The following is a 15,185-nucleotide window of genomic DNA, read 5'->3' as shown; positions in this document are numbered from 1 at the left end:
AACATTTAATGGAAACTGGCAGTTTTTATCAGATGAAAGTTTATATGAAAGATGGTTCAATGCTTTGTTATTCATGGACCTTTTAGACCAAAGGCAGTCATCAAAAGACTCTCTTTGACAGCTGTAGATGGGATTTTTGTGTTGTGTTATCGTAGCCCTTTGTTTTTGTAGGCAGTGACAAAGAATGGCGTGCTTCAGACCAACTTGTCAGTTCTGTCGTAAATCTAAAAGTAGAGAACATTTCAGATATCATGGTCACCAAAGCTGAAGAAAATGTATGAACTGATGAACAAGTGTATAATATAGAAGTTTCTTTTTATCCAGCTGAGTGATCAAGCCAGTTAAACCAATTTAAATCCTGCCAGTAGAGGCAAAACACTACACACCTGCCTGTGCCGGAATAGATTTAATTTCCAGCTTGTTTGTGTTTGATTTGGTTCAGGCGATACCACATTTAACTCCAACCATATGGCAGACAGGTCAGGTGGTCACCACACAGAAAATTCACCCTCAAATTGTGAAGTGCTGTCATAGCAAAGTTCCTAAATCAATTCATTGTGTTCTGCTAGTGGCAACTTCCAGATTTCTCCCAGGACTGAAGAGGATATTGTCTCTACGGGTCCCTCTAATAAGGCTCAATGAATTCATCTGGGCTGAAGACTTAATTAGGACACGGTCCTATTTTTCTCTTGCACTGTCACTCAGAGCGCTTTTGTCCTTTATTTCAAGTCTCTGAATATTTTTTTTTTTGTACTGTTTCATCTGTGCTTTTAAATGAATTTTTCAGCTGAAGCGATGAGCTGAAAACGATGACACAGGACCGTCTACTGGAGCCTCACAGGAAGAGATTCTGGAGATTCAGAAATGACTGTTGATCGCAGTCTCAAATTAAGCAGAATGACTGTAGCTTCCAGGTACTTCTGAGCCCTTAAACAGGTGAGAATCACTGCTGGGACCTAGCTGTTTACTCACTACAGAGGACATCAAAGGAAGAGAGAAGCTAATGTTATTTACATGTTTTACCATAGTAATGATAAGCAAGAATTGTAACAGTATGTGTGTACGTGCATATAAACTTGTTTTGGCATGTTCTTCATGATAAGCTCATAGCTCAGAGGGAATTGCAAAACACAACATATCCATTTCCATCCATTTCAGCAGATCTCTTATTCAACTTTACTGCAAACATGCCATTTTTTCTTGCGCTGCAGATACCTGTATACAGTGTAGCTACATTTGAAGTGATACTGAACAGGTAGCTGTTTATCATCTAGCTTCATATTTGTGACAATTTCTGAAAAAAGATATTTGTTGAGAGCAATAAATTGGAAAAAGGGGGATGAAGGATGGAGAGAAGGATGCTCTCCCCCTGAGGTAACACTGTGTCTAGAGCTAACCAGATATCTATTTACATAAGCTAGTTGTGCAGAGTGAATACAGCACATGCTGTGCAAGCTTGCCTGCTGGGTATTTACTGCAGGTTATAGGACCTTAAGCCGCTCACTGTGCGATTTCAATAAGAATCCTCTGAAAAATGACTAAAATCCACCAAGGATCTCCGTTTCAACAAAGGACAGCAGCAGCTTACCAGGAAAGAGATTTAATTCAAATGTACTGCCACAAAGTCTACTGTATATTTGATGATGCCTACAGTAACTGCATACGTTTTTGGACAATGACACTTTTTAATATATATATTTTACTTTACTATTATTATTTATTTATTTTTAAATTTTTCCCATGTTAAAAAAAACATGTATCAAGAATATAGTTGTATTTGTTTAGGAATTATGGCAATTTTTCAGATGCAAAACAGTAACTGGACAAAATAACAAAATTAGAAATATAAGGAATGTTTTTAATATTGTGATAAAAATCCTTGGTGCTCAGTGCCTCCCTAAATCCAGAACCTGTACTGCTGCCACCTTGAGCTGTTGCTTCTTGGGCAAGATACTAACCCCAAGGTGCTCTCCAATACGGCAGCGGAGTATCAATGTGTGTGAATGTTAGATAGCAAGCTTTTACATAGAAAAAGTATGAAAAAAATGCTGTATGAATGGACGAATGAGGCAATTTGTGTAAAGCGCTTTGTGTGCACTTTTTTAAAAAACGGACCAACCAGTGTGGTGTGATTTTTGACCCCTTTGCACATTATGGTACTGCAATGCAATGAGGTTCTGCAGTTTCAAAGAAAGCATTATAGCGAGACAGCTTACTCAGAAGGTCCTTTGTGTCCTTACAAATCTATCATTCTTTCTTAATAAAGTTATAAGTGGAGACCACTTCAGTGCTTGCTAATGGATTTTTAAATGATGCTTCTTTTATTTATTCTTGAGAGTACCGGATGGACATGCTAGAAGTAGACGTGCTGGATATAGGATACAGAAGGGTTTGGTTCAAGCTGTACCACTGTCAAAGCAAAGCTATCTTAACTTTTGCTTGACATGGGTGCTGGCTGGGCTCTCCCTTTTAAATAGGGTAAGGAGCTCGGTCATTTGAAAGGAACTGAGAGTAGAGCTACTACTCCATATAAAAGGAGCCTTTTAAGGTGGTACAGACATCTGATGACGATGCCTCCTGGACGCCTCCTAGGTGAGGTATTATGGGCACGTCCTACTGGGAGGATGCCCCAGGGCAGATCCAAGTCTCTTTGGAGAGTACATCTTTTGGCTGGCTTGGGAATGTCTCAGTGTTTCCCCAGATGAGCTGGAAGAACTGGTTGGATCAGGGAAGTCTGGGCTTCTCTGCTGAGACTGATGCCTCCACAACCCGAATTGAGATAAGCAGCAGGATGGATGGATGGAGCTGCTGGCTTGAGAGTGCCAAAGTGAATCAGACTGTAAGAGGTCTGTCTAAAATGGTAATAAGAAGAAGAGGAGTTGCATCATCTTACCTCCACTGCAATCCTATCATTTCAGTCCACTGAATATTAGGGCTGACCATTGCTAAGGTGGGTTGACCATAAATTGGGATTTTTAGGTTTTTAGGTTTTTTTTATCCCCATACCCTACACGTGTCAAAGTAACCACAAGCAAGCTACTGAATGTTATGTGTTTTTCATGCCTTCAGCTGCACTTTCTGTGTGTGTGTGTGTAAGTGAATGAATATATGAGAAGCACATTTTAATTTTTCTGTAGAACCTCTAAAGTTAAAAAGTGTTATTTAGTTGTAGACATTTAGTAACAGAACATTAATCACTAAATCATCTCTAAAACTCACACAACTTTTGCAAAGGCAGACTCAAATGGAGATGTTATTGTACACATAACTCACACAGATTAGCCAAATTAGGGCACAGAGAATCAAATATATGGACCAAATGGATTTACAAGAACCAGTGTTGTCATGAAAGAACATGTTGGTCCTTTCTCAAGCAACAATGAAATAGTCCAGTAGCCCAAAATGCCTTACCTGCCAAAAGAGAAGCAAACATAAAGATGGCTGAGAACTCTTATCAGAGGTAACCAGACCATTCCCAGTGTAGATCTGTATAGTGTTCTCTTGTTCCAAATGAAGGATTGGGAGACAATGCTTGGTCTGGTCCTTTTACTGGCATTCTGGTTAAGATAGTAACAAAGCTCAGTGGTGTCCAGCTTGGCTTCCTTGTTTACAGATAGAGAAAAGAAGCTGCTCAGAGTTTTTGTTTCAGTATTGAACTACAGTTTCTTTGATAACCAAAACATCTGAAATATAATCATCGGTCTTAATGATTTAGAATGTTTTTCTTTTTAAAATCCTGGTAAAGCACTTATGTTTTTGAGAATTTATACATTTGACCTGATGACCTCTATTTGCATGAAACTGTGATATAAATGATCAAATGCTCATTCCCTTTCATAAACATTCAAGGTGAGGCACTTGACATCCATCCCAGAATATGTTTTATAACCTGCAGCCCTTCTCTAGTTAGAAGCACGAAGCTGATGCAAAAGGCACACGGCAACATGCGAAGACAGGACTGTCAAGCTGATCAAGTGCACCAAGGCTCGAGACGAGGGTAAAGGAGGACTAGACTGACACAGGATCATCTGTGTGGTTTTCTACCTGTGTGCTTTGTACAATACGCCCGGGAAAGATAAGGTCCTCTAATGTGTGTTTGTTTTTATGAGTCACTGATTAGCATTCAGTGCAATGGTGACACACGCACAAATGTATTCATATGTAAAGTTCTCACTGCTCTTCCTGTAAGCAAACACATACACGTTCTGTTGTTCTTCTTCAATTTGTTCTTTGAATACACACAAAAGGCTCCATCCTTCTTTATCTACTCGCACAGCACGTGCATCTTCCCTTCTGCACAAACACATTTGCACACACACTCATGCTTTTTTTTTTTTTTTTTTGAAGTGTGAAAAGGTCAGTGCTCCTAGGAAGCCGCACTGCCGCTGCTGAAAGTCGAGACGCAGCAGATGAATTGACCTGTCATTGGCTCAGTGCTTCAGTTCCAGACGAGATCTAACTGATGGGGTGTCTGTTTCTAATTTTGCTCTCTGCCTTCTTGCTGTAAAGCACGCACACAGTGTTTCACAGTGAGTGTTTTTCACTTGTTTTCCTCAGGGACTGCATTTTTTTCTGCTCTGTGAAAGGATTTGAGAGAAGTGCCTCTTACCATTTGTATAGATTTATTAATAGGCCAGGTGTAAAGCTACAGCTACAGCCAATGACACACGGTCATCAAAATAAAGAAAGCTTCATCTTTTTATTCCGAGGGCGGGTAGTAATAAAGCTTCAATTCAGCTTCAGTGTCTGCATGGAAAGCATTTATGAAAGGAAGCGTTAATGTGCATTATTTAGCCATAAGATTGAAATTCTGACCGTAATTATGATTCAGCTTGTGAACTGAAATATTCACAGCAGATCTAATGGGAAACTAGAAAAGTACCGTTGTTGAACCAAAATGTTTACATTTTTGGGGGGTTTTGTCACCTCATAGTAGCTGGGACAGGATGCCAACCCCCTCCTCCAAGTAACCTCGAATCAGATAAGCAGAAGGCAATTGATGGATGGGTGGATGGATGGGTTTTGGTTTGGTATTTTTTCCTTCTTAGAATTTGTTCTCGTAAACAGTTGTAACTTTGGAAAATAATGCATTTGTCACACCTTTTGTCTTCTGGCAAAGTGTGCTTGAATGACAGAAAAGTGAAAAGTGATGTTGAGAGGTGGTTTTGAAGCTCTGAGAGCTTGTTGAGATCTGATAAGGAATTTTGAGGGAGTATACAAATACATACGGATATATTTGATCGGTTCTCAAGAGAATTCACATTGGGATTTTACCTGCAGTGTTAGAGGTGTGATCTAAACAATAGTAGGATCTACCCAATAAAAATCAAATATCATATCTGTTAAAAATTTCTTTTGTTTTTTTCCGTAGGTCTCATTGATCTTAGCGCTTGAAAAAACTAGTGAGCATACTCCTGGTCGCTCTCTAGTCTCAACTGAGAACTGTTGGGTTTTAGCTGGAGACCCAGCTTTCAGCAGCAGCAGTGACCTTACACACTTAGGAAGATACTGGCTGTCTAGCTTGATTAACAAGATGCACCTGTACTATGATACTGAGCAGGAGTGATTTGGATTAATGAAATAATGTGTTTAAACAAAATGTACAGCAGACTCTTTGGAGTGCACTTTACCGTAAGCCCACGTCATTCAGTAAGCGCAAAATGGCACAAAATTACTTTACATTTATCTAGTTTTCATTTTGGGGGGAAGTTTGCAAAAGAAATCAAACTTTCTTTTAAATGCGAACACATTTATTACTGATGTAAAACGTGATATTTTAACAATCTATGTTTATGTCACCACTGGATTATGGAGCCAGCTTTTCATATGTAACATCGAGGAACATCCATGTTGAATGTCAGTAATATTGGATGTGGGGTTTATGGTTTTTCTACAACACTTTGCTCTTCTTACATTATATTAAGTCTCATAACATGACACACCATATACCTGTTTCCACCTGTTTCTTAATGTAGCATCTTAGCTGTCCTTCTCTTCATGTTTACAGGGTGAATAGAGAGTGAATCAGTATTAATAAAAATGGTTTCCACCCATTTCGTAATTGTGTTTTTATCAAAAGCCATTCAACCAGCCATCATCAAACTGCTTATTGTCTGAGTGTGTGTGTGTGTGTGTGTGTGTGTGTGTGTGTGTGTGTGTGTGTGTGTGTGTGTGTGTGTGTGTGTTTGAGGGAAAATGAGAGAGAAAGAGATGAAACATAAGGATGCTAATGGCTTATTGATGATGTAATCCTGGAGGGGCCTATTGAAGTTTTTACGCGTCACCACAAGGGGACGAACAAAGAAAGACAGAGTGAGAGACGGTGAGTTAAACCTTGATGTGGTAATGAGTTTGGACCAAAGGACAGACAAGCTGGGACCACTTCTGCTCTGTAACATCATATGACCTTCACACCTAATACACCTAATATATTAACTTCCAACATATTTCTATAGGTTATTATACATCCAGCCTCTGATGGCTGTATTGTATTGGGCTGGATGCTCTATTTCCTCCCTCAGACGCACGCTGTCATTTCTCTTTTTCAAATTTGTTTTCTCCTAAAATGGACTGAATATAGTTTCAAATATGTCTAACTCAGGCACCAGCACTCCCAGCATTTTATCCGTGTATTTTAGATGGATTGAAAATTAATTTATAAATATTTAAAATGAAATTTTCTTTAGTTTGGGACTAAAAGTAATTAGTGATTAATATGCTGCCCATTTCTTCACTCATCAGGTTGATCTAAAAACAAAAGAAATTGTAAATCGTAGAAATGAAACTGTAAACTGCAGCAATGATTTGCTCTTTGCAATGGGAATCTAATTTATATAAAATTATATTTTATATAAATTATATATATACATTTCATCACATGCAAACTCAATGTGCTTAACTCAGAACATAAAAGCCCATGTAAGTTTACAATTCCTAAAGGCAGAGAAAACAGCAAAATATAATAAAACAAGCAAAACAAAATAAAATCAGACAAAAATAAATATATCTATTGAGTGTAGGTATGTGTAAATTAAAAGGTTTTTAGTGTTTTTAAATTTATGCAGAGATCTAATTGATCTCATGTCTGATCTCTCATCAAACAACCTTTTTCAGAGACTTGGGCCACAGTAAGCTTTATCACTTTCAGCACTCTTAGTCTTAGTCAGCCCACTCTAATCCTGGGAACAGTCTGCACCTGAAAACCTGAGAGGTCCGACTGGACTGGAAACAGCAAGTCAGTCCATTGAGACTCTTATGAACCAGTAAAAGTATTTTAAAGGTAATTCTATATTGCACTGGGGGCCAATAAGTTGGTCAAATGTCCATGTTTTTTGTATGTTAGTGTATGCTACAGTATGGTACTGCTTGGTAGTGTGTTTGTGCCGCATTCACCTTTGCAGATGAACATGCTATACTGTTGTATTTGCCTTTTAACCTGTGGCAAATCTTTGCACAAATTTGCATTTGGGCTCAGTATAATGACATCGATTGTACATGAAAGATAGATGTTGCTCCCATGACACTACTATTACACTAGTAAGACCCAGATACAAAACCTCAAGCTTAGCATCTTCTTCAATGTCATCTCACTGTTTTGAAACCAGATGTGATGAGAGATGGGCGGATATGACAGAAAAACCAAGGACACTGCATGCCCATATGGTAGCAACCTGTCAATCACAAGAAATGCCCAATCTTAGGCGTGCCCTTCTTTTTGTCCTTCTAAATATTAACAGTGGACATAATTTCCAAAGTGAACAGTGTCGGATTGAGTCAGACTTGAAAGTAGGGATGACTTTATGGTTATAAAGTTATCCATTTACTGGTGTCAAGGTGCATGGAACCTGATGTATTATTTTCTACAGAATTTTATGAAATCAGACTTTTCATTTCAACAGCTGCTATCCCCTGCTGGGGTAGAATACACATTTAAAGGACTTGCATTGGTTTCACATTGCAGATCCAGTACCTACAACTATCTTTTATACACTCTCTGGCCTTCTCACTGCACACACCATGCAAACAGATACCAACTGAGAGCCATAAATCAGCCTTCAGTGCGCTGCAGTGGTGTCCCTGTTTTCTGGTGTTTTACCACCTAATCTGAATCTTTCATGATATTCTGCAGCATTGTTTTCCTCTGATTCCTTTGTTGCAAGATATACTGTATGCAGGTCAGTAACGGTGAGTCAGGTTCAGGAGTTCCAACTATACTAAACAATATAGATGTAGACTTGATTGAATGGAATTCGTATGTAACAGCTGAATACTATTGTCTGTTAGCATGACAGTGCTGCAGACTCCTGATCTCAACCCCAAATTATTCCTTTAATTGAAGCGAAACACAGAAGTTATAATTTTGAGACGGCATATGTGTGGAATATTTGGTCAGTTTTTTCCTTAAATTTTTATGTCTCTAAGTCAGTCCTTAAATAACTTATTTAATGCTAGGAAGATAATGCACTCATATTAGGTGGCCTTTAGACTGAATTATGGTTTAATTTGACTGGTTAGGAATGTAGGAATTCAAGTATGCGAGGTAGTCACATCTTCAGGTTTTCTCAGCATGTGCAGCATATAAATGTCTCTAGATTTGCTGTCTAAGTGCTTGTGCAGAAGCAGAAACAGGCAAGGATCCAACATGTAGTCTGAGTGCAGCTGCTGAGACATCGCAAGCTTTAAAAAAAAAAAAAGAAGGTACAAAATGTGGCCATCAGCCAGAAATCCAGTGTTGCTAAAAACCAGTTGCATGTTCACCTATTATGGGCTGTAATTAAGCAAAGATGTGACAACTGTAGTCTTTACAATCTTTTTCCTGTTTTGAGATGGTAAACTATGAAATGACACGATGTAAACTGCTCACATTAGAATGTGGTTCAGTTATGTTATGTAACAACAGTCCTTTTTTAATTAAAGCCAAGTGTTCCCACACTTGTTCTCTCGGGAAATAAAAAAAAAATCTTTAACTCAATGCACGCATAAGGAAGCATTACTTTACATAAAAATACAATATATATAATATAATTTATACTTACAGGATATATTGTCGTCATCTTCTTCTTCTTCTATCACACCACCCTCTTCATATCTTACTTCAGAACGGAATCTGCCTGGTAGCTCCAACTTTCTTGAATACATCCACTATCCCTCCTATGTACATGTCAAGACCCTCTCTACCTTGCCTCTCAGCTGATTTACTGATTTTTCATCCTGTTGTCCTGTTTATGCCTAACAGAAATCCTCAGAATCATGTGTTTTTCTCAGTGGCACCATCACTAAACTATACAACAAAGCAGGTCTCACTACTGTCTTGTAAATCTTCCTGTTAAGTCTAATTGTCAAATGTTGTCATTGGGCTTCTTAAATTTGTAAGTCTGAGTTCAATCTATGGGATCAAGACATTCCTTTGATCCTGACCACCTCTCTAGCCACTCTGTGCTGGGGGAGGTTTTATTGTAGATACACCCTATCTGACAGATCTGTTTCTTCTGTTGTAAGCTTCCTGCTTTTATGACCCTTTTGGTGAGCAGGAGGTCACACACACACACACACACACACACACACACACACACACACACACACACACACACACACACACACATTCTCAAATGACACACACACACACACACATTCTTGCACATGCATATACGTGCTTACACATACACACACATAGTGCCTTGTCTTAGAACCATTGGGGGGTTTACAGAGGGAGGTGCTTGTGCTGTGATGTTTATTGTAACAGTTTGTCAATAAATAGCTGCGAGGGAAGCTGCTCTTGAAAGGATTTTGGGCATGAGACAGGTTAGGAGCTGGTTCTTTACCAAAAACTTCCCTCGTTAGCGAGTGAAAAACCAGTTGAGGATGTTCTGTTATGTCTTGTTTTCTTCATGATGAATAAGTCTCTAAACTAGCGGGGTTTGTGGAAACACAGACCCAACACTTCCAATACACTCTTGCTGCTATTTTTCTGTCACAAATCACTCCAACATCCATCCCCACCCTATCTGCACTCTGATCTTCACCTCTCTTGTGTACCACCTGTTGCGTCGGATTGTTGATCCCAGTTATTTAAAATTGTCCACCTTTCATTATCTGTACTCCTTGCAGCTTCACCTTCTCACACATGTGTTTTGTCTTGCTTCTACTGACGTTCATTCCTCATCTCTCCAGTACATACATCCACCGGGCTCTCTTCTACCTGCTCCCTACTCTCACTTGAAGAAATGAGTGCATAGCACTGCTGACTGCAAACAGATGGCCTGACGATTGTAGAACGTTTTTCACTGACAAATAAAAGAATTGTATGAACAAATTATCTTGACCCATTTCTTTTAAATCTGGTGCACATTTTTCCCTTCACACTGACTATTCTGTGTACAAATGAGTAAATGATGTACAGTGTGTTTTTCAGTACTTGACACTGAAAAACAGGCAGTGCCAAAGAGCTCACTACTCTGATGCTGGTATGATGCTGGTGTTGTCAGCTGCCACAAAGAGCTGATGTGATTTTCGCACTTATGTGAAACGGCCGCAATGATTACAGCCGTATGTTTGTGTAAATAAAAACTGTTAGGAAGCTGATTACAGAGAGGGAAGGGATTCTGAGCACTGGGCCTCTTCCCAGGGCCATGAATATTTGATTCCCTCCATTGTTCAGGAAAAAATATTCATGAAATCAGAGCTTCACCTGTCCCCTTTCCCTCCTCTGATGCGCTACTCTCACCCTCCTCTTCTTTCCCTCAGCTTCTCTGACCCCCTTTCACCTTTCATTGCTCTATGCAGTTGACACTCCCCAACCCACCCCACTCTCTCTTTCTCTTGCTGTTGTTTTACATCTTGGCCTGGCTCCAATCTCCTCTCCAGTAATTGCCTCATCCAAAAACTTTCTGCAGAAGAGTAGAGGAGCTTTGTGCGCTCCTTTGTGTTCTGACGACACTGATTGTTCGCAAATGAGCTGGCAGCACATTCATTCAGCAGGAGGTGATAAGGAGGTCCTGCCAGAGGCCAGAGGACAAGGGGAGATAGGAAGAAGGGAGAATGAGAGAGGGAATGGCAAAGATAGAGAAGGGGGAGCAAGGGGGATGCAGGGAGAGAGTCAAAATTAGGTGGAGAAAAAAGTGAAGAGGAAGACACTATGGTAGAGGGCAGGAGCCAAAGAAGTGCTTACTTAAAAAAAGACATGAAAGAATCAAGCTGTAGTCTCCCAGCACAACCAATTAAATGGATGAAAAGCAGCTGTCTTAGTTAGTAAAGTGAGTATTCTCAGTCCACGCTTTTATTGAACACCATCAGACTGAGCTGTTCATTTTCAGAACTGCAGATTACTAGAAATTTGACTCTTTTTTCAAATCTTGTTATGTCTATTGAAAGCTATGGCTTAAATGGATATTTTGCTATTAAATATGACAGAGGTTCAACAAGGTGCTGTTTTTACTTATCTGGTGAAATATTTCAGTGTTTAGTCGGCAGTTACACACGGGCCACAGAATTAGCACTCAAATTCATGGTTCACAGATGATATATTTTAATCACTTTGGCTGATCCCCTCTTGTGCAATCAGCAGAGAATTTTGGTTCGAAATGAATGGTTGTGATTTAATGAACGCAGATTTCCATGAAATTCTTGCAAAAATTCATGCTTCCAACAGGATGATTCACTGACTTTGATACGATGATGATTTGTCATCTGTTGCCACAATGACATTGACATTTTGGTTATTTATTCAGACAATTATTGATGAGTAAAATTTTAAATTTGGTACTTGCTGCCAACAGTATTTGGGTAATTCCTTTAGAGAAGGACTCTTGAAGGACTTGTCAACGTGTTATCATTCTATAAATGAAACTGGTACTGGTTCACTGCTTCTGGTTGGCTGGCAGGTGCTCTGTTCTGCACCTTTTCTCTTCTACTTTCTTTATTACGTTTGTTTGCTTCCTTGGTTCCTGGGGGCACATCTGGAGTTTCGTTTGCTTCCTTTAAACTGAAAAAACCAATCACTGCTTGCGAGCGGCTCTCCCCTGTGTTCTGACCCTTTGTTTATATCAATGACGTTTGCTCAAGTTTGCAGTTCTCCTGTCCCTCTTGTCTGGCCCCACCCAGCACCATGGACCAGCTCTGCAGCAGTTGTTGAGTGGTGCGACTCCTAGTTGGTTATCAAGAGCAAATTGATGGTGGTGACCTTCTGCACCACTGTCTGTGGTTCATCAGTAAAAATCATAAAGGAGTACAAGTACTTGGGGACCATCTTCAGTGACCACCTGAGGTACTCCTCCAACACTCAGGGGTGCCACCACAGGATCTCCCTCTTTAAGAAATTGAACTTTTCTCCCAGTAATAACATCCTGGTGACCGTCTACCAGAGATGGCGACTTGCACTTAGGCTTGAATTCTACTTAAGTTGCAAAAACCAAAGACTTTAGATTTGCCTTGGAGCTTGTAGCCACCACAAAATCAAAACGCTGGCGGCGGCTGAAGGAGCTGTGTGATTTGTTATTGAATTTAGGTACACTTCCATCCTTCAGACTACAAACAAATGAATGACAGCTTGCAGTGTGCTGCATTAAGATAACAGATGCAGATTCAACAATGTCCAGTTTCATAAGTCATCTCAAATCACACCCTAGAGGTCAGTCACTTAGTATTTGGCTCCTATTGTCAGTTCTTAAACCAACTAGTTATGTCAGCCGTAGTTGGATTATATCTTCATTGTTAATAGCATGACATTTTTCACTTTTATTACTTTAACGTGTTACTGCTCAGCTTTAACTTTGGCTGCCCATATTTTTATTTCATAAAAGAGCTAAGATGTTGCAATATTAGTTTAGAACTATTCCTCTCAGAACAACTTAAAATACGTTTTACATGAAAATGTAAGATTTATCATTCCATGGTTTTTTTTATATGTTTATCTGCAGGTTTATAAAGTTCAACAAAGAAAGAGACACGTGCAGAGGGACGGAGCCGCATTGACTCTTTCCTAAATCAAGTGTTTACTGAAATATTTCAGAGCTTGTCTTGGTAGACGTGTGGAGAGCCACCATACCGGACAGCAGTAGTGGCAAGGAGGATCGGAAGGCTTTTTCATCACCTGCTAAAATTCCACATCTCTTCTCTGGCTACGGGAAGAAAGCCAGCTAAAGAAAAGGGTGGCCCATGACTCATCAGGAAAGGATGAACTTATTCACTACATCAAGGTGGCATCTTATGAAGTTGAATGTCTGGCAGCCTGGTAAATGTATTAAAAGGTCTTTCTAAGAGTTTATCATGTAGCTATGAAAATACTTGCTGTACCAGCCACCAGTGCACCAGTCGAGTGGGACTTGACTTGGACTTCCAAAAAATGACTTGTGAACATTTCTGCCTTCTACCACATGACATGCCATTTTCTATGGTCTGCTGGTTCGGTACCATCACCCAGCAGTAAAAGAACAACTTACACAACATTCCCAATGTATGTTCCAATATTATTAGACTTACTACCTGTTCCCTGACATCTGTATATGGGCTGCAGGTTTGCGCTGGCTGCCCGACTTCTCAAGGACTCCTGAAATGCTCTTTTTCCTGTATTTTAGCAGCTGCCATCTGGTCGCAGACTCCACCGTCTGGCCTGTAGGAGCAAGAAGAGAGAGGGACCTTAGTTCCTCAAGCTGTTCTCCTCCTCAACTGTCATAACCCTCAAGGATTTATTTTTTGGTTTCACTTTATTAAAGACACACACGGGTCCATAGCAAATAAAAATAAATACATGCAAAATACATAAAGAAGAAAAGAAAATATAATTCATCAAGTGACGAGAAGGAAAAAAGTCCACACAAATTCTTTAAAGACACCCTTTGTATGTACGTATGTATATTATCAACTTTCTGCAAGTGTAGTATTTTTGTCAATATTTCTCATTATTTCAAATTCGTGTCATATATATTTACCACTACTGGCAGCTCGTTCTTACTATCTTTATTATCATTACCATCACATTAACTTATTTATTGTATACAACCCGCTGATTATCGCTTTAATTACTGTATATTAGCAGCTGCTTTAGTGCTGCACTGTATTTCATTGTATATGTTGCTCTCTGCACTCTCAATCGCCCCGTGGAGATAAATAAAGTTACCTGAATCTCAATAAGCAGCTTGTTTTTTACTGATTTGACAGAAATTCTTGATCAGCCATTTTAAGCTGCAGTCGGCCTTAAACTGATTCAGAGTCTATTGAACCTATTGGCAATATTAGTGTCACTGTTACACTAGTATTTATTTAAAATGGCAGTTAGGTTATTTGATTGTGGTTATGTATGTATTAAAAAATGTTTGACAAAATTACAACAAACATGAATGGTCAAAGCACAAGGTACATTTTTTAGGCTTCTCTTTGCTTTTTACAAGCAAGAGCAGAATTCAGCTCCCCTGTCCCCTGTTCATGTTCCACAGCTAAAAAGAAAAAAGGCAGGCTGTTTAGTTGGATGTTTCCACTTTTATACTGTGTGTCCAGATATACCCAATCAGAGAAATATGTCAAAGCTTAAGGCTCTGTAAAACAGGAGGTGCAAAAAGCTGAGTTTGTCCTCTCCTTTGTGCTCAGAAATGATTATACAATAAAGTTTGACTTCTTTTATTTTCGCTACCATTTAACACACACACACACACACACACACACACACACACACACACACACACACACACACACACACACACACACACACGCATGTGCGCGCGTGCGCGCACACACACACACACACACACACACACAGACACACACACCCACACACACACACACACACAGTGTGTTTTAGTGCACTACAAAAAACCTTGTTATCTGAATATAAATTAACAGCATTTCTTTGATCTTTTATTAATGTTTCCTCCACATTTATCTACATTGTGTAGATACATACGTGTCTGAATTCTGATTGTAATGTACCCCAGGGTTTCTCAAACTTTTGATGACTGAGTGGCAATTTAGGAAGCCCACATTGAAGGTTACGGAAGAAAAATGCACACATCAAAGTGTTACGTTTGTGTTTGGGATGGTTTTGTTCAGGAAATGTGGTTTATGTTCGTAATCATCATTTTTGTACCATTAACTACTGGTGGGGTGACATTTCTTGTGTAATTGCTAATGTTGGATGTTTAGCAATGATGGCTACAACATACGCGTTAAAATGTTAGATAAATGCAGCTGTACTC

The sequence above is a fragment of the Astatotilapia calliptera genome, chromosome 23, assembly GCF_964374335.1.
Source record: "Astatotilapia calliptera chromosome 23, fAstCal68.1, whole genome shotgun sequence".
In the NCBI taxonomy this organism is placed as follows: Eukaryota; Metazoa; Chordata; class Actinopteri; order Cichliformes; family Cichlidae; genus Astatotilapia; species Astatotilapia calliptera.
This window is presented reverse-complemented; position numbering follows the sequence as displayed.